The 27,122-nt window shown below is 34.9% G+C and overlaps 1 long non-coding RNA gene across 2 annotated transcripts; it reads right to left on the bottom strand.

The window, feature by feature from the left end:
• Positions 1-775: 775 nt before the first annotated feature.
• On the bottom strand, positions 776-5,707 carry LOC123563730 (uncharacterized). Of its 2 annotated transcripts, none has more exons than XR_008367219.1 (3): positions 5,673-5,707; positions 5,077-5,190; positions 776-892 (listed from the first exon to the last, which is right to left on the bottom strand). It is a non-coding gene; the product is annotated as an uncharacterized LOC123563730 (long non-coding RNA). The 2 variants fall into 2 exon arrangements; XR_008367218.1 differs by lacking the exon at positions 5,673-5,707 and adding an exon at positions 2,200-2,275 and having other exon boundaries at positions 5,077-5,486.
• Between the last annotated feature and the right edge of the window lie 21,415 nt (positions 5,708-27,122).

The following is a 27,122-nucleotide window of genomic DNA, read 5'->3' as shown; positions in this document are numbered from 1 at the left end:
CTTTTAAGAAAAAATCTATAGTGCAAAGATGATATAAGCACAGAGGTAAAAAAAAAAAACAATAACATGTTATAAAAGCAAATAAAGGACTCAGTTTCTACATACACTGTACTACATTTTGGTAAGTATTCCAAGTTCAAAGACAAAGATTTCAATATTCATAAAGTTCTCCAGATTCCTTATAAAGAAATTTTGCATTATCAAAAATATTTTATGTCAACTGTCTCCCATACATACATAATATAATGAAAAACACTTTAACTGCTTTACAAGCTTTAAGTATTTACTCTCTTAATCTTAACATTAGAATGATTTTTAAGTCTAAGAACTTTGATAAATATGGGCGAAGTTTTTTTCCAATCCTATTGCCATACTTTTCCTTTTAACATACCAGTATCTGTAATACTGACACTACAAATTATCATGTTTATATAATGCACATAATGGCATGTTTGCCAGTAAACACACTGATATCTGTATACTAGCTCCTAGATTTAATATATTTAAAAAAATATTTCTAAAATTGTGAATATAGCTAGTCTACAATCTGTGATTACATAAAAGTAATTTCTCCAAAATAAAATCACTAAATTAGAGTGGCATCTGACACTATTACATCAAAGTAAGAAAAATGACAAAGTTTGAATTTTTTAATAGTTCTTAATTATCAGTCTAGTGGCTATGTCTATGAGATTTGTAACTTATATAGTATAACTTACAAATACTTTTATAAAGAACCATTCACCATGTTCATATAGATCTGTAAGAATGTCCATCCTTACCTAATCATTGAACTGTAGTGATAGCCTCTCCAGCTGCAAATATTGGTTAATCTTTCCCCATTAAATTAAAGATGGTCATCATGATCAACCATTGACTTTCAAGTACCAATCTGAAATATAATTTATATGTGTTGATAATATAGGTTTGTTACAGTGGAGTGATCAGCTATGAGGAAATATCTGAAATGCAGCAACAATTTTTTATTTTATGAAAAAAAATCACCACTTGGAACATACTATTTCTAATTAATATTAATTCAACTCAATATCAATAAATGGGAAAGTATCAATGGTCATTTTCTTAGTTTTTATAAGTTTCATCGTAAATAACATAATGTATAATGATGAAAGATTTTTTTTAGTTAGCATTAATTTTGTAGTAACTTATATATACATTAAAACTCCTGAGTAAAATGATCTGGATCAATGCTTTATTTAATAAAAATGTATCAGTAATAACATGAGAGCCCTTCTGAAAAAAATGATAATGTAGCTATAATATAAGTGGCCCCTCCCCCCCCCCCCACACCCTCAATACCAGACTTTTTAATCCCCAATATACAAGATCCTGTCTGGTCCAGTCAGATTAGGGTCCATAAACCCTGTAGACTTGATATTGCCAGAGAATATAAATTTTATTGCCTACAGATAAATTGGTTTATTTTCCTGTGTTATGCATTGCTGTTTTTTTTTTCTTTTTTCTTTTCAGAATGTACACAAAATTATTTTAACTGATAATATACTAATACTGATTGCTCAGTCATGTTGAGTTAATGTCCTGGCCAGTTAAATTACAACTCTTATAGCAAAGCAGTTCTCACTCCTTAACAATAAAATAATTATTTAAGAGAAATTACAAGTTTGTTTATTCAATGATTATGATCTTTTTATCAAAAAGTAACAAAATAAAACCTGCAAAAAATTGTAATTGCTGAATTTTATTAGAAATTAAAGAAGCCGTCAGTTGCATTTTTAATAGATAAAAAGGGGATATGGACAGAAGGATTTTATATATTAAAAATGCATAATTCCCTAGTGCTGTCTAAATAACGTTTCTTTTATGTATAATAAAATCCAGCAATAAAGATATATCATTGTTCAAATACACATAATTTATTATTTCTAAAAACTAAGTGCCTGAATGCATTTTTTACATTTTTGATAAAAAAAAACAGCAATGATGAGATGTAAATCAAAAATATGATAAAAACACTGTTTTATCTTATCACTTTGTGTATTAAATTTAGCCCTAATTCAATCAAGCTTTCCAAACTGGTTATAAAGGTGAGAACTGATTTGCTACAAAGGTAAGAAATATCACCTGCAATTCATTTACTGCACAGTAGCTATACAGTAGCTTATTATGATAAACAAAAGCAAGTCTATCAATGGTCCAGACTTGTGTATTGGCCCTTACCTCCAATACCAGACCTTATCATCCCCATAGGCCACATACCAGGCACACCAGAATCAGTGTCTTTAATTATTATTTACTGTAACAGTAAAACAGAATTAAGTTAGCTCTGTGTATTTAACTGTTCTTGAAAAAGGGTCGCTAAAAAGCTCTACGGAGCTTATGTTTATTGTTTCACAAAGCAAAGGTAAATAAAAATTACCTTTACCTTTACCTATTCCAACTTAGTCAAAATAATTGGACATTCAGATTGTTCTATATTTGGGTGGTTTTCAAAATAATGAAGAAAAAGTGGGACATAGAGTTGAAAACCTATTTCTTATGGTGGTCACCTATTTTATATGATAGCAAATACTTCAAAATTCAAGGAAATAACTTTGGGAAAGTGTTGAGAAAAAATTATCAGAAAATAGTTCAGCCTTTAATTTGAAAGTTCAGTGAATTTCAGTTGCAGTATGATTGGTGATAAATGTTGCAGTGTTTTATGATAAGGAAGTATATTAACAGTTATATTTTCAACATATAAGATATAGGTGTAATGTGTATGGTTTGAAACTTATTCAATCAAATGTTTGCGGAGATTGTTTTTTAAATCAGCCTTTCTGCACAAATCTGACATGAAATAAAATTTTACCTAGAAAATTTGTTGCTTAATGAAAATTAATTAACATATTATTATAAAACCTATTTTTTCCTCAAATTTTGAATGTTTTAAAACATGCCAAATTTCAAGAATGTCCAGTAGTCTTAATTTCTAAAATTTTCAACTCAAAATTGAGTTATATGCAGATGCACAGGGGACACATACTGAAAATCAGTATAATATTCATGCTTATTAGTTTTACTGTTCATAAAAAAATTTCACAACAAACACATGCTTATTCAACAGCATGTGTTCCTTTAAATGAAAAATAAGTGACTTTAAACATAACCAACACATTGAAATCATCTATTCTACATGCACTGCTTACAGAGAGTAGAAAATGACAAAATGCCATGCATGGGTAAAATGTGACAGTAAAATTCATACATACTTTATTATGTTACTAAGAAGATGCACAGGGGACAAACTGCAGCAAAATATATATTCATAGAATATGTTCATAGTAAGTACATTTTTTCTCGACTACACAATATTCACGTGTGAACATTTACATATATGTGGGTAAACCTAAGAGCTTGAGAAGCCAAACAATTGATGTTTCCACTTTTTAACCTGAAAATGGGTTACTTCTGAAAAAATGCAAACAATGAATTTTAAATTGTCCAGAGTTTCTTATATAATGATAAATTAAATGAATGTCAAAAAAGGGTGCACAGGGGACATCACTTTTGGCTTTTTGAATGTTGAACAGTTCCTATTATGTCAAATTGAAAGCTGCTTTTTTATCAACTGTTAACTCCCTTTCAAGGAAATGAGTCGTGCCACGAGAAAACCAACATAGTGGATTTGTGACCAGCATTGATCCAGACCGGCCTGCGCATCTGCGCAGTCTGATCAAGAACCATGGATGCTGTTCGCTTTTAAAGCCTCTTGGAATTAGAGAAACTGTTAGCGAACAGCATGGATCCTGACCACACTGTTGCAAATGCGCAGGCTGGTCTGGATCCATGCTGGTCGCAAACCAACTACGGTATTGTTGGTTTTCTCATGGTACGGCTTCAATAAAGTATAATCTAATTTTATTTAAAAAAAAAAAATAAAAGAAATCTGACACTTAACAACTAAAAAGTTGCAAAGGGGACATTTTTGGGTGTCTATACATTCATCAAATGTCTGAGAAAGTTGATTATTAAACAAAAAAACATACTGTGTCTTCACAGCTGAAAGGATAAAGATCTTAGAAAAACATTAGGACTTAGAAAACTAATGGGGTTATGAAACTGTAGTGTTCCACATTAAATTTTGTACTTTTTCACTACATTTTTTGTGAAGAGGGTTCCATCACAAGATGTGAAATATTGGTGAGAAGAAGATGTTGGTAATGAAAAAAAGAGTATTTTGCTTTAAATGTGCAGAGTTTAAGCTTACTGGAACCACTCTCGAGTCCGCTTCTTGGAATAACCAGTACTAGTGTCATATGAGAAGTCCTGTCCCCACTGGGGCTCGAACCCACGACCCCTGGATTGAGCTGAGCCAACAACTTACATACCACATAATTTAACATAAATCAATGAAGAACTCGTGCGGACGCATTGGTTGATAGGGCTAATACGCTGTCCTACAGAGGTGAAGGCCCAAGGTTCGATTCCTGGCAACTCCCATTGCGGTGGTGACCTTGGGTAAGGCACTTTATCTGATTGCCTCAGTCGGCCCAGCTGTAAATGGGTACTCGCAAATTGCTGGGGGTAAGGTATAATTGGTCTTAAAATAGGGTCGCTCAAAAGCTCTACAGACTGATGTTCATTGTTTCACAAAGCGACGTTAGATAAAAATTTACCTTTAACCGAATCCCCTTTTGAAAAATGTTTTTTTTTTTAAATTAATTTCAAAATATCTCAATATCTCCTCTGTTCCATATGATATGGATCCCGTTTTAAATTTTTGGATTACATATCCAACTGAACATCTAATTACGGATCAATTTTTTCGAATTTCAGTAGTTGAAAACAGCTAATAAATCACAATTACAACTGCTTAGTAGACCTAGATCTATATTGTAAAATTATGTCACTCTGGCCAGGCTTTGGCTGAAGAACTTCAAGAAGTCTTAGAGCACCCGCACACTACTGTAGGTGTTATTATTTTAAACTGGTTGTATGTTAATCTACTAGATCCATATTATATGTGGAAAACAGATAAGTAAGATAACAAGTGACTGTCAATCAGAAAGATCTAGAATCTACAAGATTTTATTTCAAAAGTGCAAATCTACTTACTTTCGATTTCGCAAGCTCCGCCATCTTGTCTCTTCAGGCGGCGAATGATGAAATTAAAACGTGCGAATCACGCTTTTCTCCAAAGGTGTAATTACACCGATAACAGATATTTGCCTATGGGTATGTCAAGCAAGTTATTACAGTCTTAAATTAACAAGAAGTTTTACTGAAGAATAATAGGACATTTTTGAAATAACCAACTCATTATTTGCGCACCGCGGCCATGTTTTTCGTAGATTTTTAGACAAAAAGGTGATTTTCAGAGCGTGTAAATCTTATTATTTTGAGTAGCTATTCACAAACAACAGTCCCATGCACAATATTTAACACCTCTAGCAAGTTTTAAGACAATCTGATTCGTGAAAAAGATAAGTTACTGTGTTCTGCAAGTTTTTTCTGAAGCACCATAAAAGCCGATAAAATACGTCAAATTGGGCATATTCAAATCAATATTTTAAATTTCAGGAATATAAAATCAAATCAAATTATGTAATTTAAAAAAGCTATCTTGAGAATTTAATATGCAAAATTTTGCAAATATTGAACAAAGAATAAGCATTTGGGCAGGTTTTGAAAAACATATATAAACCGTGGACCTGGTCACGACCGTGTGATAATCACGCTACACCGGATTAGGTTTCAAATCCGTGGACAAAAAAAAATTCATAAACACCGTCAGCTAATATCTCTAAATTATCAAACGTTTCAGTTTTGATAAATATAAAATCATATTAATATTTGTAAAATTCCTCTTTATTTGAGACTTTACGTAATGCTGTCAGGACGACAATCAAATTATTACGACGTTTTTGTGACGATGTATGTACACTCTTCGGAATAAATTACATTATACAAATAAATTCATTAAAGTGACGCGGTCAGACATAATATTGAAAAATGAAGCATTTTGTGATCAGCTGTAATAAAAAGTATGTTTCCTTTTAATGTAAAAAGGGATTTACAAAATTATGATTATCGTCACACCTTGGGATGACAATGCTGGTCTGTATCTGCATTATACTGGTAAATTTAAAATTGCCATAAAGCTACATGTAGCTCCTGTCTGCTAATGTTACTACTGTACTAATTTTTCTAACATCTGTAACATAATCTCCCGGTAGGGATGTTTTACAGCACAATTTTCCAAGTTCTAAATTTCCCTGGCCCCATAATAAAATCCTGTGTAAAATGCTTGAAACAAATATTGATTCTGTAGTCTTGCAACCTAAGATCTTTAGTGATATATCGACGAAGAATGTATTAATTAAAAGGTGAACCTATTAGTTGTGATCTGTCTGAAGTATACTGTATTAAAGAAATTGGGAAGTTCCAGGCTCACCGAAAATAAAATTGAAATGATTACTAGTAATTCAACCAAAAGTACTGATAAGCAGATTATAACACCTTAACGGAAACAACTTTCTGCTCTCCTGCAGTGTACAGAATATTGAAGGAGCTGTTGGTAAACTTATGGGGTATTAACTCTCGCCAATGTTTACTGGAAAACGACCTGTTAGTGACGGCACACTCGTGTACTAATACATGAAAATGTCTGTTTCATACATCAGTGACGTACCTGTATGATTTTTAACTGTACGCAAGATAGTCGAGCAGCATAGCTCATAACTATAAGCCAAACAGCGAAGCTGCGAGTATGGGGTGGGTGAGAGAGAGAGAGAGAGTCTCGATTGAATTTTATAAGGATATTCTATTTTTGTTGTTATCGGTTTTGAAATCATCGTAATGTTTAAATTTCACGCATGACTTCTACATCTGCATTTTGAAGGATTTTGATAAATGCGTCTACCTATACATTACGAATATGTCAGGTTTTATGAAATAATCATTGATATATCTTTCTCACACGAAAGTAAACATTTTTTTTTTAGAAAACGTTAACAACATCATTTTTGCATATGAAAATTCAAAATGCGTAAATTGCTTTGATATTTCGGTATCCAGATCTGGATGTAGATTGATAGAGCTTGAGACCACGGATGACGCCTCACTCGGGGCGTTAAATTCTTCGTATGAAGAAACCATCCAGCTGGCTTACGGAAGATTGTTGGTTCTATCCGGGTGTCCGCCAGTGATAAGACAATGCAAAGAGGAGCAACTAGGGAAAAAACTAAATGAAATGTCAATATGACCAGCTTTTATCAATAAATTTGTTTCTTTATAAACAATATATGATTTCGAATGAGGAAAAATATCAAAGGTGTTACCACTGGCCGTTCCTGGGCGGTGCCAACAGTGTTCCTTTTGTCAACGCAGTCTGTTTGTGTGTGTGCATGCATGTGTGCGTCTGTGTTTCTATTTAAGGCGGACCTTTTTGGCGATGTGCGGCTCTGGCTGTATTTCCCGTGCCGTATGCTTGCAAGGAATCTACCCTTACCATTTACAAGATAATTACAGGAACAAATAAATCTATTTTAAAAACTAATTTGATAAATCTCATGCAGATTATATTGTTTAACGAAGAACTTGAAATAGCCGCCTAACTCCCTTTCAGCTTTACATGTTATTGCATTTTTTACAGTTTAAGCTTTTTCATTTTCCCGGTGTCGAATTTAATTGTACGCCCAGGTACGCCCCTGTGACATCATAGACGAATTTTCAATAAAGGAAATGCTGAACACTGATATTAGAAATCCGTGACAGGTAACATTAATGGGAAAAGGAAAATATGTTTTTTATTTTGCTATTCTTAATTCATATCTTCAAAAAATATAAATAGATAAATAAAATGAAAAATATAAGTATTAAAAAGATATATCAATTCTATGAAATACCAACCTACTTAAGTATTCGATTATTCCAAGTCACTTTATTAATAAATTCGTTACCATAGTTCGACAGAAATTATCTCTTCTTATCTCCGACATCCCGAGGTGGAAGTTACATGCGTAAAAAAATACAATAACGTGACCTATATAACTAACGCTTTACACAATTTGATATCTTATATTTAAAATGACCTCGACGCTACCAGATCTTTTTTTCAACAAAATTTAGAAAGTACTTTCGGACCCTAAAATATCTTTGGTTTTAGAAAGTGTGATGGTACGCTTCGTGGCAAGAAACACCGACCTGATTAAAATTGTAGCCTATATATGCTACTAATAAAAATATAGCTGTATATCGTATGAAATTATAAATTTTTGATGTAAAGAGCTCGTTTTGAATACGATATTGGTTTTTGGTATGGTATCTATTACTTGACGATCAGTTGAACCCTTAAGGTTTAGGAGTATATCACCAAAACACAGAAATATTTTATAAACGAACAACATCGTTACCAATATTTTACCTGACCATTACATGTTCTGCCGTACTGTCCCGTACTGAAAATATTCTGAAAAAGTTGCCCCCCTTTGAAAATGAATGCCATTTGTAAAGAAATAAAAATAAACAATCGTTGAAAACTGTGTTCCACATAGTTATGTGAAATTTCAACACTCGCACGCTATTACAAATGCATCAAAACAAACATGTGTAACAGTTCCTTGAAAATGGTGAGTTTTTAAAAGCGCTTGACTGTCTGGAAATGGGGCCTGTTTAAACAGTTCTTTTTTCGGAATTCAATGCTTATATCAGTATACTGACACTTGTTTTGTAGAGTAATATAAGTAATATACACGTTATCATTACAAAAACAACAAAACAAGTGTCAGTATACTAATATAAACATTGAATTCCGAAAAAAGGACTGTCTAAATGGGACCCACTTCCGGGCAGTCAAACGCCTTCAAAAACTCACCATTTTCAAAGAACTGTTACACATGTTAGTTTTAATTCATTTGCAATCGCATGCGAGTGTTGAAATTTCACATAATTAAGTGAAACACAGTTTTCAGCAATTGTTTATTTTTATTTCTTTACAAATGGCATTCATTTTCAAAGGGGGACAACTTTTTCAGAATATTTTCAGTACGGGACAGTACGGCAGAACATGTAATGGTTATGTAAAATATTGGTAACGATGTTATTCGTTTATAAACTATTTCTGTGTTTTGGTGATATACTCCTAAACCTTAATCTTTCTTACTTTTGCTAGTTAAGAATGTCCCGTTGCTATTTATTTTGAGCAGAACGTTGTGTTTATACATGCACTTTTTAAAGCTGGTTTATATCAACACAATTTTTGTCACGTGACTTGCTATTGTTATGTAAGTTGTAATTCATGTATATGTTCACATGGGCCTATGGCCTATTGAATCTGAAATAAAATCTTCTTCTTCTTCTATTGTAGCCTATTGATGCCCTGTCCGTGATTAATTCAATTGAGTATTTTGGTGGTGCATATCCTTATGGGTCCTTCCCGTGCACTTTACATTAAAATTTGCTTATATACACTGACGGGATATGAAAACGCAACAAACATATGCCTAAATATATTTTTACTACAAAAAACATCACCTTGAAATCTTCAACACATCAACACCTCGATTCTCTATACCCATTGTGTTCAGATGTAATCATCACAACAGCCCGTAAAATTAACACAATGGGTACGAGTATCGAGATGTTGATTTTTTTATTGGGTTTAACGTCGCACCGACACAGTTTTAGGTCATATGGCGACTTCCATGCTTTGATGGTGGAGGAAGACCCCAGGTGCGCCTCCGTGCATTATTTTACGAGCGGGCACATGCCGTAGAACCACCGACCTTCCGTAAGCCAGCTGAATGGCTTCCTCACATGAAGAATTCAACGACCCGAGTCTCGAACCCACACCGGTGAGGGGCAAGTGATTTGAAGTCAGCGACCATAACCGCTCGGCCACGGAGGCCGATTTCATACATATTATTTTATTAGTGGATACAAGCAACAGATATGAGCTCAGAATAAAATATGACTGCGAAAGAGCGGACGAGCAGACGAGCGCATTTAAATAAGAATGAAGTGTTGCAATAATACGTTAAACTTTTACTCAAACAAGCACAAACGTGTCCGTTTTTATTAGTAGAATCGAACATCTTTTTGGGCGTAGTTTGGGCGTTATTCGTACGTCTGACAGTCTGTCCGTTTCTGGTCACAGAAGAAACATTTTGTATTTCTATCCTGTAAGGCGCAGTGGTTGACAATTCTTCAATTATCTGTATACTTTCAATCATCTTCGACAACCTGGGTTCTCAACAGCCTCTGCTAATACGATCAAAGCTGGATAAATCAGTTGTTTGAAGTTAGCCGCTAATTACCATGATATTAAATTATTTATGAATATTAAGTAGAAAATGTAAAAACTCTTTTTTTCTATAATGATCCTAGATATCTTACGTTTTGATCCCATACGGCTAAGGATCTCTCTCGACCTAGATTTCATATTCTGGCTTCACGTGAATGAAGCAAAATATATGGCATCTGGAATGTTTGTTTTTCTATGATTTCATTCTTACAGACAACAGTCTGTGGATGCCAAATTTCGATGGCCCGGGCTCGCACCATCTTTCAGTGATTAATATAAGGTAGAATGCGCCCCAATTTGTTTTGCCGAATTTTGTCCTGAAATTTATACTGTACAAAATGCAGGACATATCCGATTGAGTTCCGATTTTATTTTGTCGCCATATTGTTCGACTTTCTTGCTTTGGCCCCTGACGTCACTTTTCGTGCAACGCCCAATTCCGAGTACCCTCAGAACTTTTCCTTTCCTGTGTACTAAATGTCATAAAGGAAAAAATACAAAATAATTGTCATTTTGCATGTAGAAAATTCTACTAAACTGTAAAAAATTCAGCGAAAAAAGATTGAAGCTTACGACGTCAGAGACGAGATCGTAACGTCAGAACGGTACAAATTTCAGGACGAACTTCGGGAAAACAAGAGGGCCATGAAGGCCCTGTATCGCTCACATGACCTACTGACCTAAAGATCATCAATATTAATATTCTGACCAAGTTTCATTAAGATATGGTCATAATGTGGCCTCTAAAATGTTAACTAACTATTCCTTTGATTTGACCCCGTGACCTAGTTTTTGACCCGACATAACCCAGATTTGAACTTGACCTAAAGATCATTAAGTTAAACATTCTGACTGAGTTTCAAGAAGATACAGTCATAAATGTGACCTCTAGGATGATAACAAGCTTTTCTTTGATTTGACCCCACCTGACCAAGATTTAAACTAGACCAACAAATTTCAGGACGAACTTCGGGAAAACAAGAGGGCCATGAAGGCCCTGTATCGCTCACATGACCTACTGAATTAAAATCATCAAGATTAACATTCTGACCAATCATTAAGATATGGTCATAAATGTGGCCTTAGTGTTAACTAGCTTTTCCTTTGATTTGACCCCGTGACCTAGTTTTTGAACCGACATGACCCAGATTTAAACTTGACCTATAGATCATCAAGCTTAACATTATGACCAAGTTTCATTAAGATATGGTCAAAAATGTGGCCTCTACAGTGTAAACTAGCTTTTCCTTTGATTTGACCAGGTGACCTAGCTTTTAATCCTACATGACCCAGATTCAAACTGGATCTTAACATCATCAATATTAACATTCTGACCAAGTTTCATGAAGATACAGTCATAAATGTGGCCTCTACAGTTTTAACAAGCTTTTCCTTTGATTTGACCTGGTGACCTAGTTTTTGACCCCAGATGACTCGTGCAAGACTTTACTGAGGATAACACTCTGACCAAGTTTCATTAAGATTTGGTCAAAATTGTGACGTCTAGAATGTTAAAAAGTTTTTCCTTTGATTTGACCTGGTGACCTAGTTTTTGACCCCAGATGACCCAATATTGAACTCGTCAAAGAATTTATTAAGGGTAACGTTCTGACCAAGTTTCATTAAGATTGGGCCAAAAATGTGACCTCTAGAGTGTTAACAAGCTTTTCCTTTGATTTGACCTGGTGACCTAGTTTTTGACCCCAGATGACCCAATATCAAAATCATCCAAGATTTTATTGAGGGTAACATTCTGACCAAGTTTCATTAAGACTGGGCCAAAATTGTGACCTCTAGAGTGTTAACAAGCTTTCCCTTTGATTTGACCTGGTGACCTAGTTTTTTACCCCAGATACCCCAGATGACCCAATATCGAACTCATCCAAGATCTTACTGAGGGTAACATTCTGACCAAGTTTCATTAAGATTGGGCCAAAAATGTGACCTCTAGAGTGTTAACAGTCAAATTGTTGACGACTAACGACGGACGGACTACGACGGACACAGGGTGATCACAAAAGCTCACCTTTGAGCACTTTGTGCTCAGGTGAGCTAAAAATGCTGCTGCTAATTTATGTCGCGGACCACAACTAATGCAAGACAACTGCTCTAACCATGTTTCATGTAAATCAAAAAACTGTTGTCTAAGGAAAGTAACAGTGATTTTCCAGGGTTTGGCCCATTGACTAAGTTTTTGTCCACCTATGGTCCAAAATTAAGCTTGACCAGACATACATTTTGAGTAACTTCCGTTCAAATTAAGATAAACAAGAGCTGTCTCCATAGGATGACACATGCCCCCGATGGCACTTTGAATGAATAGTTATGGCCGATGTTAGAGTTTAGGACCTTTGACCTACGGACATGGGTCTTGCGCGCGACATGTCGTCTTACTGTGGTACACATTCATGCCCAATAATTTTAAAATCCATGCATGAATGACAAAGATATGGACCGGACACGCCCATCAATGCACTATCATGAAATATGACCTTTAGCGTCTAAGTGTGACCTTGACCTTTGACCTACGGACCTGGGTCTTGCGCGCGACACGTCGTCTTACTGTGGTAAAATTTCCCTGCCAAGTTTTTTGAAAAATCCATAAAATGGATGAAAAAGATAGGGCCCCGGACACGAATGCACTATCATGAAAAATGTTTTTTAAAAACCCGTTTAAGTGGTTTTTGCCCCCTTTGAGCCCCGGCCCCTTTTGGGGTTTGCGCGGGGACACGTGGGTCTTACTGTGGTACAATTCATGAAAAGGGTTATTTAAAAATCCACCGGGGATAAAAAAAGGTATGGACCGGACACGAAGGCACTATCATGAAAAAGGGACCTTTAAGTTAAGTGTGCCCCCCCTTGGCCCTTTTGAGTAGGGGCCCTTGGGGTCTTGCGCGCGAAAAAGGTCGCCCTTACTGTGGTACACTTCATGCCAAGTTTTTTGAAAACCCCTCCATCGTGAAAAAGTTTGGACCGGACACAAAAATTGGGGGCGGGACCGCAGGGGGTTAAAAAAATAAATGCCCCCCTTGGGGGGCAAAAAAAGGGCCTCAGCATTAAAATTGTGTGAGATTTTATTGAAAAAAACCCATTCTGATCCAGTTTTTAAAGATTTTAAATTTGGCATAAAACACTGTAATACAGTAAAAAATTTTGACGAAACTTTGGTATTTAACAAGAGTGTCATGGACAGCGCGCCCCGACTTTTCTCAGGGTTGATAGTATAATTTAAGCAAGAGAAAAATTTTTAAACATTACAAAAAAGCATATTCTAAGTCAAAAAGGGGGGGCGTTTTAATTTAAAAATGTTGACAGGTTGCCCCCTCCTTTTTACAAAACGGGGTTTCTGATGGAAAAACCAAGAACGAAAAAATATGAAAAAAATTTTCAAAGGGGGGACATTGAAAATTTTGGGATGGTACGCAAACTTTAACTTTTAAATTCAAAGTCAAAAAGGGGGGGGCCATAATTCAGTCAAAATGCTTGTTGAGTTGCCTCCTCTTTTGGGTACAGACTGGGGTCTTTGTTGGTAAACAAGTATGCAAAATTGAAAGAATATCTAAATGGACTTTTAAAAAATTTTTTTGGGGTGGTAGGGAAAACTTTAACATTTTTTTTTAAGTCAAAAAGGGGCCAAAATTTCAGTCAAAATGTTTGACAGGGGATCCCTCCTCCTTTTTACAGTTGGGGGTCAGGGAGGGGAAAAAAGGGATGCAAAATATGAAACCCTTTATCCCCAAGGGGTTTTTAAAAAAAATATTTGGGGTGGTACACAAACAAAAACTTTTTGTGTGACGCTCACGCAAACGCCGACCCCGGGGCGAGTAGGATAGCCCCCCTATTTTGGGAATGGGTCGAGGTAAAAATATTTCCCACTTTGAGCACTTTCTATCCCTCGGGAGAAGTGTTCAAAAAAATTCCATACGGGGTACACTTTTCGGGCCCCCAAGGGTTCAGTAAACATTTTTCGTCTCAGCGTGTTTGGTTGGAAATTTTCCCTTAGGGAATTGTACTAAACGGGAAAAATTAAAAAAAGCTGTCAGAGGACAGCAACGTTTGGGACTTTCAACAGCCTTGCCCATTTGGGATAAATATTAGTAAAAAAAAGGGCATTTTTTTGTAAAATTTTTTAAAACGGGTTTATGGAATTTTTAAAATGCATAAAACTGAGCTGACAGTTTTATACAAGACGCTTTTTCTACTATATACAAAAAAGGAAAAAGGGGCCCAGCCCCCCCGGCACCCATTTTTTTTTGACGTCCCAAAGTAATTTAAAAAAGGCAGTCTGAAAGACAGCTTTACCCCCCCCGGAAATTAGTGGAATTTTTTTGGGTTATAGGGGGGAAAACCTTTAAAAAACAATGGGATTTGTGACCTTGCCCTTAAACTGGCAGGGGTGAATTCTGAATTTTGCACATTGTCTTGAAAAATGGAATATTCCTGCCAAGTCATTTTAAAAACCCTTTAAAGGGGGTTAAGGGGGACACGGCGCCTTAAAAAAGGGGAAGGGCTAAAACCCCCTTGCCCTTGAGTTGGGGACCTTGCCCTTGCCCTTGTGCAAAAGGGCCCTGATCATGAGTTCTGCACATCATCTTGTGAGGTAAATCTTTTTGGAAAAAGTTTTTTTGGGTTTATCCTTAAAGGGGTTTGGAGATACGGGCGGCCCCCCAAATGGAAGGCTCAAACTTTGACTTTGGGGTTGTGCCCCTTGATTTGGGGAAAAACGGGCTGACTCATGAGTTTTGCACTCATCTCGATGAGGTCATCATTTGCCCAAAAGGGTTTCATAAAATTCCTTAAAGGGGTTTGGGGAAAATACAGAGGGGAACAAAATGTAAGGCCCAAACTTTGACCTTTTTGGGGCCCTTTGCCCTTTGAATAAAAAAGGGTGTTCATAAATTCTCCCATCGTCTTGATAAGGTGATCATCTGACCCAATTTTTCATGTTTATTTTTTCAAGGGTTTTTGGAGATACATAGCGCACAAGAATGGGAAGGTTAAAAACCTTTGAGCTTAGTTGGGGCCCCTTGACCTTGAGCCAACATGGTGATTCATGATTTTCTGCACATCCTCTTGATGAGGTGAAAATTTGACCCAAGTTTCATGATTATCTAAAGGGGTTTAGGGTTACAGGAGGGGCATAAAATGGAAGGCCCCAAAACTTGACCTTGATTTGTGATCTTTGTTTTTGGGAAACCTTGACCCTGACCCCATGGATTCTGTACATCGTCTTGATGAGGAAAACATTTAAACCATAGTTTCATAAAAACCCCTTAAAGGGGGTTTAGGGATACGGGGCACGAATGCTGGGGCCCGGAGGGGAAAGAAAGGCCGGCCGGAGCCCCTTTCCTAAAAACACTCTTGGTAGAGCGCCCCCACAAGGACTTTTTTTTGTGAAATTGTTTTAAAATTTCGGGGCTAGCTTTTTCCCAAAAAAAGTAGTTTTTTTTAAACTTCAAAAATTTTAACATTTAAAAAAATTTGCCCACCCCCCCTGGCACCCATTTTTTTTGTGTTTAAAAATTAAAACTTGAATATTTTGGGGGGAGGAAGCCCAATTTGTGTGAAATTTTTTTTAAAATTTCTTCCCCATTGGTTAAAGAGGAAAAGTTGTTCAAAGATTTTTCTGTTTTAGCTCTAGCATTTCCAAATGTGAAACCCAAGCAGAATCGTTTAAACCCCCACTTCTAGTAGAGGCTCCCCAAGGGGAACATCCAAAAATCCTTTCCCGGGGTTTTTGGAGGAAAGGGCTTTTTTAAACACAACTGTTGATGAAGAGGGAACCTTAAAGGGACAAATTGAACGCACGGGGACTGCCCAGGGTGTTCACTCCCCTCACCCCCGGAGCGCTTTGTGCTCAGGTGAGTTTAAAATCTTATGCATGTTTTGGTAGGCCCCTTTTAAAGACTTTATGTAGTTTTATTTGGCCCAAAAAGGGTGTTAGATGGAAGATGACAGTCCCAAATTTCATATTCTCCCTCCATAAATTTAGTTTTGAAAGGTAAAAAAAGTACAAGTGGCCCAATATAGAAAAAATTAAAATACCCCTTTTGTATACCTTTTTTATTCCCACCAAAATGTTAAAATCTAGCACCCAATAAAATCAAAAATGAAGGAGTGAAACAACATATAAACAAAACCCTGTTTTTGTGAACATTTAAACATCAACCAAAAGCACAAGCAGGGTTTAAAAAAAAATTCTGCTTTTTTTAAATTTTTAAACTAAAAAACTAAAACACACTTGTTGGGGGGACTTATATCCATGATATACAGGTAATTTAATGAATTTTTAAATCAAAAAAAATACACGGGATCTGGTCTTAACTTTTTAAAACCTTTTAAAACCCTGGGGGTGGAAAAGAGATTCTCTTTGCGACCAGGGGCAAAACCCAGAACACCCTGCACGGCCTACACTGGTCGCTATCAGTCAGAAAATTTTCAGTGACCACCCCTTTGAATAAGAAGTGGTAACGTCCAAACAAAATGATGGACCAGTCCATTTTAAAAATTTGGCAGGAAAAAGGTTAAATATACACCGGACATAATGGTAGTATTTATAGAAATGTGAAGATAATTAATGCACAAAATGTTCAACAATATAACATCATATAAAATGATACAAGATTTTGGTCCAATATACCTTGAAAATAAAATTTTTAAATCCTGAACATTTTTAGATAAAATTATCCAAAAAAAGGCCTTTAAAATAACCCTCCCTTTTAAAAATCAGAGTATTGTAAACTGTTTATTAACTGAATAATTTCTTTAATTTTTCATTTAAAAAGGTACAAAAAAAAACCCTTTTTAAGGGAGTGCCCATACCCTATCGCTATATTGCCACAAAAAAAAAAAGGGCAAAACAAAGGAAGGAAAAAAAAAACTTTCTGTATCAATATAGATAAACTTTACATTCTCTTTTTTTTAGTTTTTGCATTTTACGCTTGAAAAATTGCAGGGCCCTTTGCCCACCTTTTAAATGATACGAGTCACCAAAATAGTACTTATCCACAGTCAACAAAAATAACTTCAGTTCATGATTTTTTTTTAATGGGCTTTTTCTCAGGGATATTTTTAAATGATTTATTTTTATTTTTTTTTTTTCCATTGCTTTTTGATTAAAAAAAAATTTTTGGGAAACCCAAAGTGTATGTTTCTGTAATTATAAATAAAATTTTCAGTTTAATGTGTGGCATTTACATGTCAAAATTTTTTTTCATTCGAAATCACATCCAAAAAATTTATATGTCATATGGTGACTTTGCCAGATTCTGATTGCGGAAACCATTACAGGCATGAGGGAGCACCTGTAAATCTTTGTTAAGTCAACTGGATGGTTTCCTCTCATGAAAGTATTCTACACCCAAACCCGGAAGGGTTTAAAACCCCAAAAGCGGAAAATTTTTTAAAATTTGCTAAATAGAAAATTTAAAATGCCCCCCAAGGGCGTTTTCATATTTTTTTAAAAACAACAAAAAAACTAAAATAAACCTTTGGAAAATCCTCTATTTTTATTATCAAGAAAATTTTTCTTTAAAATTTAAATAAAAAAAGAAAGTAGGCGGGAATGATTTTTGAATACTCCGTTAAAAGTTAAAAATTTTCCCCCTTGGGACAAACTCAGGTTTAGTAAGAAACCTACACTTGATAAAAACCACCCCCCCTTAAAATACGTCAGTAGATGGCTCCTCACACAAAATAATTAAACCACTCTGACATTTCAACCCCACTTTCATTTAAGGGAAAAAGGGGATTTTAAGTCAGGGGCCTTTAACCGTTGTTACAGCCCAAAACAAGAGTGCCAGACTGTCAAAAAAAAGCCTGTCATCGAACTTGGCCTAATTCAAGGGACATAATCGAAGAGTGCCTGGGGATGTTTTGGGGGGTTATCTTACTTGGTCGAAAAATTTTTGGCCCACAAAAAAATTGCCGAAAGATTGGTGAAGATCAGATAAAAAAAACCTGTTCGACTTAAAAGAGTTTTTGGGACAAGGCAAAATTTTGGAGATTTTTAAGTAATTCAAGGGCCAAAAATCCAAGGTCCCGGGGGGAAATTTGGTGGTTATAAAAACTGGGCCGAGATACAAAACCCACAAAATTCTCAGCAAGTTTGGAAAAAGACCCAATAAAAAACTTTTTGATTTAAAAAGGGGCCCCGACTTTCTTTGGCGCCACCCGCCCCCCATTACAGGTTTTAAAAATTTTTTTTAGGCCCTTTGTTCTTTCAAGACGGGATTTAAAAAAGACTTACAATCACCAGAAAAAAAAAACAGGTTTTTTTTAAAAAAATTTCTTTTTGACAATGTAGATTTTTTTTTCACGAAAACATGGGGGACGAGTGAATAACCCCTTTAAGGTATTTTTAAAAGGGAATTTCTGGTCATAGGCCATAAATTTTTAAAACCTGTGAAAAACGAAAGGGCTGCTTTTAAACTCCTTTTTTTTAACAAACCCTTCACAGCAAAAATTTCCTCCCCCCCCCCCCAATTATATTTAAATCTAGCTTGGTGGAAAAGTTTTTAAAAAATCTATAACCCTTTTAAATAAAAAATAAAGCAAAAAAAAAATTAAAAATTTCAAAAATCTAGGTTAAACTTCAAAAATTTTACGGGCCCATGAAAATTTTTAAACCAAATTTGAATGAAACTAAATTTTCTAGTTTGTCATCAAATAAAAACTTCCATAAGTGAAACAGAAAGTTCATATAAACTTAAAAGTCATAAAATTTTCAAACTTAACAACACAAAATAAAACAGGATACATATACATAAGCCAGGTCTTTAACTTTTAGCATGCTGGGGGAAAGTATTTTTTTGTTTTGGGGACCTTGTCCTTTTTCGCTTTTTATAAGAAAAATTTTCATTGAACCCCCCTTTAAAATTAAATAAAGGGGTATTTTCCCAAATTGAATGATGGGTCATTCCATTTTTTTAAATAACAAATTTTAAATATCGTTGATTTATCACCCATTTTTAAAAAACCCAAAGAGATGTCCTAATACTAAATAATTTTTGGAACTATTTAAATGGAATGTTTTAAATTTGCCAATTGGAAGCTTTGGGGACCACGTTAAAAAAACTTTTTTTTTTATTTCTTTTTTTCTATGGTGAAAAAATTTTTTGGATATAAAACGGGAAAAAATTTTTTAAGATATTTTTCGGGAATTTCTTTGTGAATCAAAAAGAGCTATTTTAAATAGCTAAAAGGCCCCTGTGAAAGCAGGAAGGAAAAAAAGGGTTTAAACTATAGAAAAAGTATTTTACAAGACTTGCCCTGCAATAACAGTCCCTACAAAAGGTGAATTTGGGGTAGTGAAAAATATGTACAACTTTTTCATTGCTTTTTGCAACCATAATGTTCCCCTGAAGCCAAAAAAAATTAAAACTGCCGGCATATTCTACTTTATTTCCCATTTATAAAAATTGGGTTTTAATAAAACCCAAACACCTCCCAAGATACTCAAAAACCAGCCTACTGAAAAAGCAGTAAGTTTTTGTCTTGTTGAATTTTTTTAAAAAACCCCCAGATGGACAAAATTTTTGTCTTTTCTCAAACAAGGGGGGGCAAGAGGCCCGGGATCGCTCCCTGAGTAATATGAGCAAAATTTTTTTCAAAGATCGAACGGGCTAAAAAAATATAAGAAAGTCAGTAGGTCACTTTTCATGGTAAATGATATTAATTTTTTAGGATTTGTGTGCAAAACTGTGTTTGTCATAAAATTTCGGTGTATAATTAAAAAACAACAAGAAAGTGGGTTTTCAAGGTCAAAGTCAAGTGACATCTTTATTATTTTTGGGGTTCTTTTTCAGGGTAAATTTTTTAATTTAAAAAAAAGTCTTTGGGGGAAATAAAAAAATTTTCCAAAAATTGTTTTTTTTTTAATTTTAATTTTTAAATTTTTCCTTTTAAATAAAAAAAAAAGGGGGGGGTCAAACAAAAGGGGGGGGGGGGGGGGGGGGGTAACTAAGTTTTAACCCAGGGTGGGGGCTTCCCTTTTAACCCCATGGGGATAATTTGGGGGGAAAACAATTTTGGGGGGGGAGGGGGGGGGGGGATTGGGCATGGGGGGGGGGGACAAGGGGGCCATTAAAAATACCCCAAAAATATCCAAAAGGGGGGGGGGGGGGGGGGGGGCTTGGGGGTTTTTAAGGGGGGGGGGTTCAGGAAAAGGGGGGGGGGGGGAAGATTTTTTTAAAGTTTTTTCCCTTTTTTATTTTTAAATTTTTTCTATATAAAAACTTTGGACCCCCGGGGCGGGGCCTTTCTTTTCGGGGTCCAATTTGAAAAAATTTTTGGGTTTGAGGCCCAAAAGGGGAAAATGCTACAAACCAAATATCAAAGGTCAAAGTGTTGTGGTTTCAGCCCAAGAAGATTTTTAAAACCTTTTTTTCATATGTAAGTCTATGTAAAACTCGGGCCCCGGGGGCGGGGGCCATTTTTGGAGGAAAAATTTTTGAGCAATCTTGGTAGAGGCCCACTACAAAACAAAATATAAAACCCCTTTGGCTGTGTCCCTTTTTGTACAAGAAGTTTTTCAAAGTTTTTCCTATATAAGTCTATAAAAACCCCTGTGCCCCCGGGGCGGGCTTATTTGACCTAGGGGGACAATTTGAATAATTTTGGTAGAAGACCCAATGAAGTACATCCCAAAATTTTTTAAAACCCCTAGGCTATTTGGTTTTGTAGTCAAGATTTTCAAAGTTTTCCCCTATATAAGTTATATAAACCAGGGAAACCCCCGGGGGGCGGCGCCATATTTGACCCGGGGGGTTAATTTGAAAAAATTTTTTGTAGGGGGCCCACTAGATGATGCTACCATAAGATATCAAAGCCCTAGGCCGTTAGGTTTTGGACAAGAATATTTTTAAATTTTTTTCCTTTCCCGAGGGGCTGCATGGAATTAATTCTTGAAAAATTTTTTAAAAGGGGGGGCCACCCAAAAATCATTCCTGTGAATTTTGGGTTTGGAAAATTTGCCAGGGGTTTTTTCAAGAAAAATTATTTTTTTTTTAAAATTTTGGGACGGCACACGAGGCACATCCCCACGAGCATGCCCGGCCATTGAGCGGTCAAAATAGTAGGTGTCCCCTAAAAGGTAGTTGATAATTTTGCGGGGTAATTTAGCAAAATTCAAGCTTTTTATAAAAAGCTGTAAATTGTTTTTGAGGGAGATAAAAACTACCCAAGGGGGAAATATCCGGGTTGGAGGGTAACTTTTTATGGTAAAAACCCCCCCCCCCCCCCTTTTCCCTGCGGGGCTTAAAAAACCTAAATCAGTGGCAGATTTTTTTCTCGGTACTTTGCATAAAATTTATAGAATAGAAAAACACAGGGAAAAACTTTTTTTTGGGGGGCACTTTATCAAAGTGTTTTTTTAAAAAAGTAGGGGCGGATATTTTTTAATTAAAAAGGGATTTTTCATGATGTTTTAGTAGCACATTTCAAGTTAATTTTTATATGATCTTAAGGGTAATGTTGTGTTTTCGAAAAAAAAGCTATGCCCAAAAAATTTTAAAAAAATACTAATGCTGGCTTTAAACAGACTAAAAGCAAAATGCTAAAATTTACAGACAGAAAAAATGAAAATTAAAAGGGAAAACATGAAAAAACTTTTCAAAAAACCATTTGCCATATTTAAACCTTACAAGAGCCATATTTCATAAACATACTTTTCTGAGAAAAAAGATGTAAAAAAAAAAACCCTTTTACCTTCTTTCTTTTCTGAATTTGATTTAACTTCTTTACTAAAATTATTTTTTTTTTTAAAATGGGGAAAATTTTTTGAAGAAATTCCTTACAAGATATTAAAACCAACAGCTTATGGGTACACTTCAAATCAGCTAACATTTTTCTGTAAAATTTGTTTTCAGATATTACTGGATAACATCTCTTATAAATTGACATTTACATAAAGATCATTTGAAAAAAAAAAACCCTTTTAAATCAAAAACCCGGGACTTGAAAATTAAACAGGGTTGTAAAAGTATTAAAACAGTTTTAAAAAGATAAGTATTATTCTAAAAGACTAGATTTTTTTTCCCATATATCATGGGTTCTTTTTTTTTCAAAAATCTTTTCTAGGGAAAAATTTTAATCTTTTTTTATACAGAGATGTAACTTTTTTAAGAAAAAAAGAAACTTTCTTTCTTCCCCATAAGTATTTTTTTTAAAAAGTAACAAATTTAAAAGATTCCCACTGCCATACAAGAAATGAAAATAACCCCACCCGGGCATATGCAAAAAAAACAACATAAAAAAAACTAGAGCGGGTTTTTGAGAAAAGTGCATTTTCCCCCACTATTCCCTATTTCTGCACCAAGATTCAACTGCCTTATCAGATTTTAGTGCTTTGATTTAAAAAAAAAAGTTTCAAGGGCCAAAAAATTCGAAGTTTTCCTGGGCCAATTTGCGAGGCTTTTGGTAAAAAAACATTTTGTTCAAGGGTTTTGGGGAAGATCGGATGAGAAATTTTTTTTACTTTCGGGGGCGGTGCGGCAAGATTTGTGACAGACACAAAACAGATGGAGTAAAACAAAAAGGGCTCCCACCCCCACTGGGGTGGTGGGAGACATAAAATACATATTAAAAAGGGAGATGACATTTTGTAATCATTATTGTAAATAATTAATCATGGACAATGACAGGTCCAAACAACAACAACAAATACATGAGATAAATACAAGATTGGCAATATCTTATGTGTTATTTTACAATGAAAATGAAAAACTTATTCAAATCCAGTAAGCTGAAGGAGCATGATGCCCCACCCCCCTCCCCCAAAAAGGGAAAATCAAAATTCAAAACCCAATGCTAGCAAAAAAATATCTAGTTTAAAAAGTTGTTTGAAATTTACCCGGGGGCAATTGTATTGCAACAACCCTTTTTTTGCCAAAAGAAATTTTTACGTTTTGGTCATATTTTTGAAAGACCCTTTTATTTGTTGATTTTAGCAATCATATTTTGCCCCTTTTTCGACAATTTAAAATAAAAAAAACAACTTCAAAATTTATGTTTCCAAGTTTCATGGAAAAATTTTCTTGCAATTTTGTTTTTCACAGATTCCAAATTTTTTGTGACAGAAAACTGACTGAAACAGGGGGGTTTAATAACCCTTTTTACAGGGTGCATAAACTTTTTTTTCCAAAAACCTCCCAAAAATTTCATTTACTTCCTTTTTTTTTTCCTATTTATTTAAATTTTTTATGAAAGTTTTTCAAAAGGGTTTTAAATTTCAACTAATAAATTTTCAGCAGCCCCTTTTAAAGGGAAGTTCTTAAATGTATTAAAATTTTCCATCATGATAACCCGAGTGAAACACTTTTACTGGGGGCTAAGTTTGGTCTGTGACATCTATAATTTAAAAGAAAAAACTTCAAGGGCTAGGGTTTTAACTCTAGTGAGAACCACCATGTTGCATGGATCAAACCCATTTCTATTTTGAACCCGAAATAAAAAGTATAAAGTGAAAAAAAATGGGGCCAACAAAAAAAAAAGTATCTGTAGATTTAACAGGAAAAAACTCCCATGTTTTCAGTACACATGTACTTTCAAAAACCCCGGAAGGGTTTTATTTTTTTTTTCCGCACACAGAGTCCCAAATAAATGGGCCCCCCAGTTTTTTATTTGCGTCATTTAGATGTAATTTTCGTGCTTTTTCCTCTGAATAACTAATAAAGACAATTTGATGAATAATGACCCTCATGTAATGAAATAATAATCTGTTGAGAAATACATACGTAACTATTCTTAACATTAATTATTCTAAATTTTGCTGTATATTTTAAATAAACATCATGTATGCGTATAAATGTAGATTCCTAGAATAAAAGATACATGTTTAAAAATTTATATTAAAAATGGTTTTTTCTAAAAATTTTTTGGGAATTTTTTAGTACTTGGCAAATAATTTTTTTTTGCAAAATTTTTTTTCTCCATTTTTAGATCTGTAAAAAATGATGGGCTGGTGATGAAAAAAGTCATTTTGCAGGAGAGTTGGCACTTTTAGAATTTACCTCCTAAAGAAACCCATAAGTCCCCCCTTCAAATTTTACATCTTTTCGTTTGGGGTGCTTGCTTTCACCCAAACAAATTTTTTCTCGACTGGCTTTGGGGAAAATAAATTTTACATGTTTTTATTTAACACACTTGTTTCTTTCTTAAAAAACGCTTACGCTAAAATGAATACATTAAGGGTGATGTGTCAAGGATTTTTTTGCAACAAAGAAAAAATTCTACATTATTTTATCTTCTGTTTTTGATAAAAAGGGGGTATTTCATTTTTAAATAACATATAGGAAATCATGTTTTTCTTAAATTTAATTTCACTCAGAATCGGTTTAAACTTTCCGGAATAAATTTTCTCAGGTTCTCCCTTTGTGAAATTATTCTGAAAATGTATTAAACCCGCTTTTCTGTATTAATAAGTTTTTAAAAACAAATTTTTTAATACTCATTAATTTTTCAATTCAAGGGAACCCTTTTAAAAAATTTTAAAAATTTTCATTTCCCTAGGAAAAAAATTCTTTTGGTGTTCAAACTGTAATATTTTAAACCGTTTAATTTTTTCACTAAAATTTAAGCCTGTTTTTACAAAATTTGATGCTGTTTGTTTTCCCCTAAACCCTTTTCCTTTTTTTTTTATTTCAACAATTTTTAACATGGGCAAAGATTCGGGAAAATTGTACTTGAACAAACTGGATCTAAGGTTTGAAACATGTACATTTGAATTTCAATGCAATTACGTATTTTTGACAATATAAACAGATACTTACCATTACTACATTTTGAAGTTTTTTAATGTGGGCAAATATTTCCACCCTTTAAAAAATTCATCCCATCCTCTCTTATATCTTTTTTTTTAAATATCGAAATTAAACAGGGGAGGTAAATTTTTGCCATTCCTGGGGTTAGACTACCACAAATTAACATGATCATTTTTTAAAATTTTTCCCCCAGATTTGTTTTCCATCAAAGGAAACTCCCTAAAAAATGGGCTTTCAACATTTCATTTTGAGATTTCCCGAATTTTCCCGAAATATCTGTATTCCTTTTTTACTTTCCCCCCTCATAGATGTTCTACCGGACTTTATTTTTTTCAGCCCCTATAAGTTTTAAATCCAACTGATTTGTCAATGTTTTTGTTCAAAAAAATGCAAAAAAAAAGGGGAAAAAATTTTGGGTTTCTTTTGGGAAAAAGCGCATGCTCCCCCAAATTTCCCCATGAAAAAATTTTTAGTTTCTCTAGTGGTTTTAGGGGGTTGATCCCAAATTTGATGGTTTTGGATGGTTGGGTTCCCATTTAGTAATTCAAGGGGCCCCCCTAAATCCAAAAATTTGCCCCTGGCGGGATTTGGCTTTTATCAAACTTGGTAAGCTTAAGGCCCAAACCCCCCCATTTGTTCAGTTTGGTGAAGTCGGGTTAGAAATTGTTTCGTTTAGGGAGCGGCCCCCAAATTTTAAAAAGGCGGATTTTTCGGTTTAAAAAGAGGGCCCGGGAAATCCCCCCAAAGCCTAGGGAATTATTGGCCCCAGTTATCCAAAACCGGCCGAAGGGGGTTCCCCCGGCCCCCAAACCCAAATTTTTTTTTAAATTTGGTGAAAGATCAGATGAGAAATGTTTGACTTAGAGTGCGGGGCAAGAGTAAAATTTTTTTTTTTGTAAATTTAAAGGGCCGCAACTCAAAATTTCCTGGGGCCCCCGGGTTTCCCCAATTTCGGCCCCCTTCCGGTTCTTAATTTAAAAAATTTTAAACCACCCCCTTTTTGTTTCCCCAAATTTGGTGAAAATTTGAAAAAATGTTTTGTGAATTTAGAGTTTTCCCCGGGACCCAATTGGGAAAAGGCCATTTTTGGTTTTTTAATTCAAGGGGCCCTTTAACCTTTCCAAAGATGGCCTGGACCCCCCCGATTTGGGGGTTGTTAAAAAAAAACCCCCGGGGCCGAGGTTTTATGGTCAAACCATTTTGTTTTAAATTAAGGGTGAAAACCCGGAAAGAGAAATGTTGATTAAAAGGGGGGGACAAGCTTTGTGACAGACAAAACACACAGGGACTGGAGTAAATCAATATGTCTCCCCACCATTGGGGGGGTGGGAGGGCATAATAAATGCCCCCCCCTAAAATGGCAAAAAACATGGTCATTTAAAAAAACTGAAATAATGACTGAACAAAACCTATTAAATACCTATGCTTCTCTTTTCATCCAAAAAAAATTAAAGCCCTTTTTAATAAAAATGTTTAGGCTAAAAACAAATTTAAAAACTGAAATAAGGGGAGAAACCCAATTTTTTAAATTTCTGAATTTAAATAATTTGTTTGGTTAAAAATTAAAATATGCTTCTGACGTCATCTAAAAATTTACAAAAAAAACAAGCTGCTTTTTAGAAAAGGGGAAGCTCCCCCAACTGCCAATCATCTCAATAGTAGTATGCACCAAGACCTCAATTGCCTTATCAGTTTCAAGGGCCATAATTCCGAAGTGCTTAGGCCGATTTGGCTGTTATCCCCCCTTGGGCCGGGGGACTTACTTGGGATACACATTTTTTCAGTCTGGTAAGATCGGATTGGGGAAAAGTTTAACTTAAGAGTGCAGACAAACTTTGTGACGACCGGCAGACCGACCAAAAAAACACACACCAAAAAGGGTAAATCAATTGTTTCCCCCACCACATAATAAGATATTTCCCCTTATTATTCTTCAAAAAACTTAAGACTTTTAGCTAGGGTTTTTTTTTGCAGTTCAAAAATTTAACCCCTTTAAAAAAATACTTTACTTTTTACCGGGGGCCATATTCCATATAAAACACTGTTTCCAAACACAGGGCACTCCCTAAAACAGTTGTCGTAGAAAAACATATAATGAC

The sequence above is a fragment of the Mercenaria mercenaria genome, chromosome 15, assembly GCF_021730395.1.
Source record: "Mercenaria mercenaria strain notata chromosome 15, MADL_Memer_1, whole genome shotgun sequence".
NCBI lineage: Eukaryota > Metazoa > Mollusca > Bivalvia > Venerida > Veneridae > Mercenaria > Mercenaria mercenaria.
The sequence above is the reverse complement of the archived record's forward strand: the minus strand, read 5'-3'. Positions and strand labels throughout refer to the sequence as shown.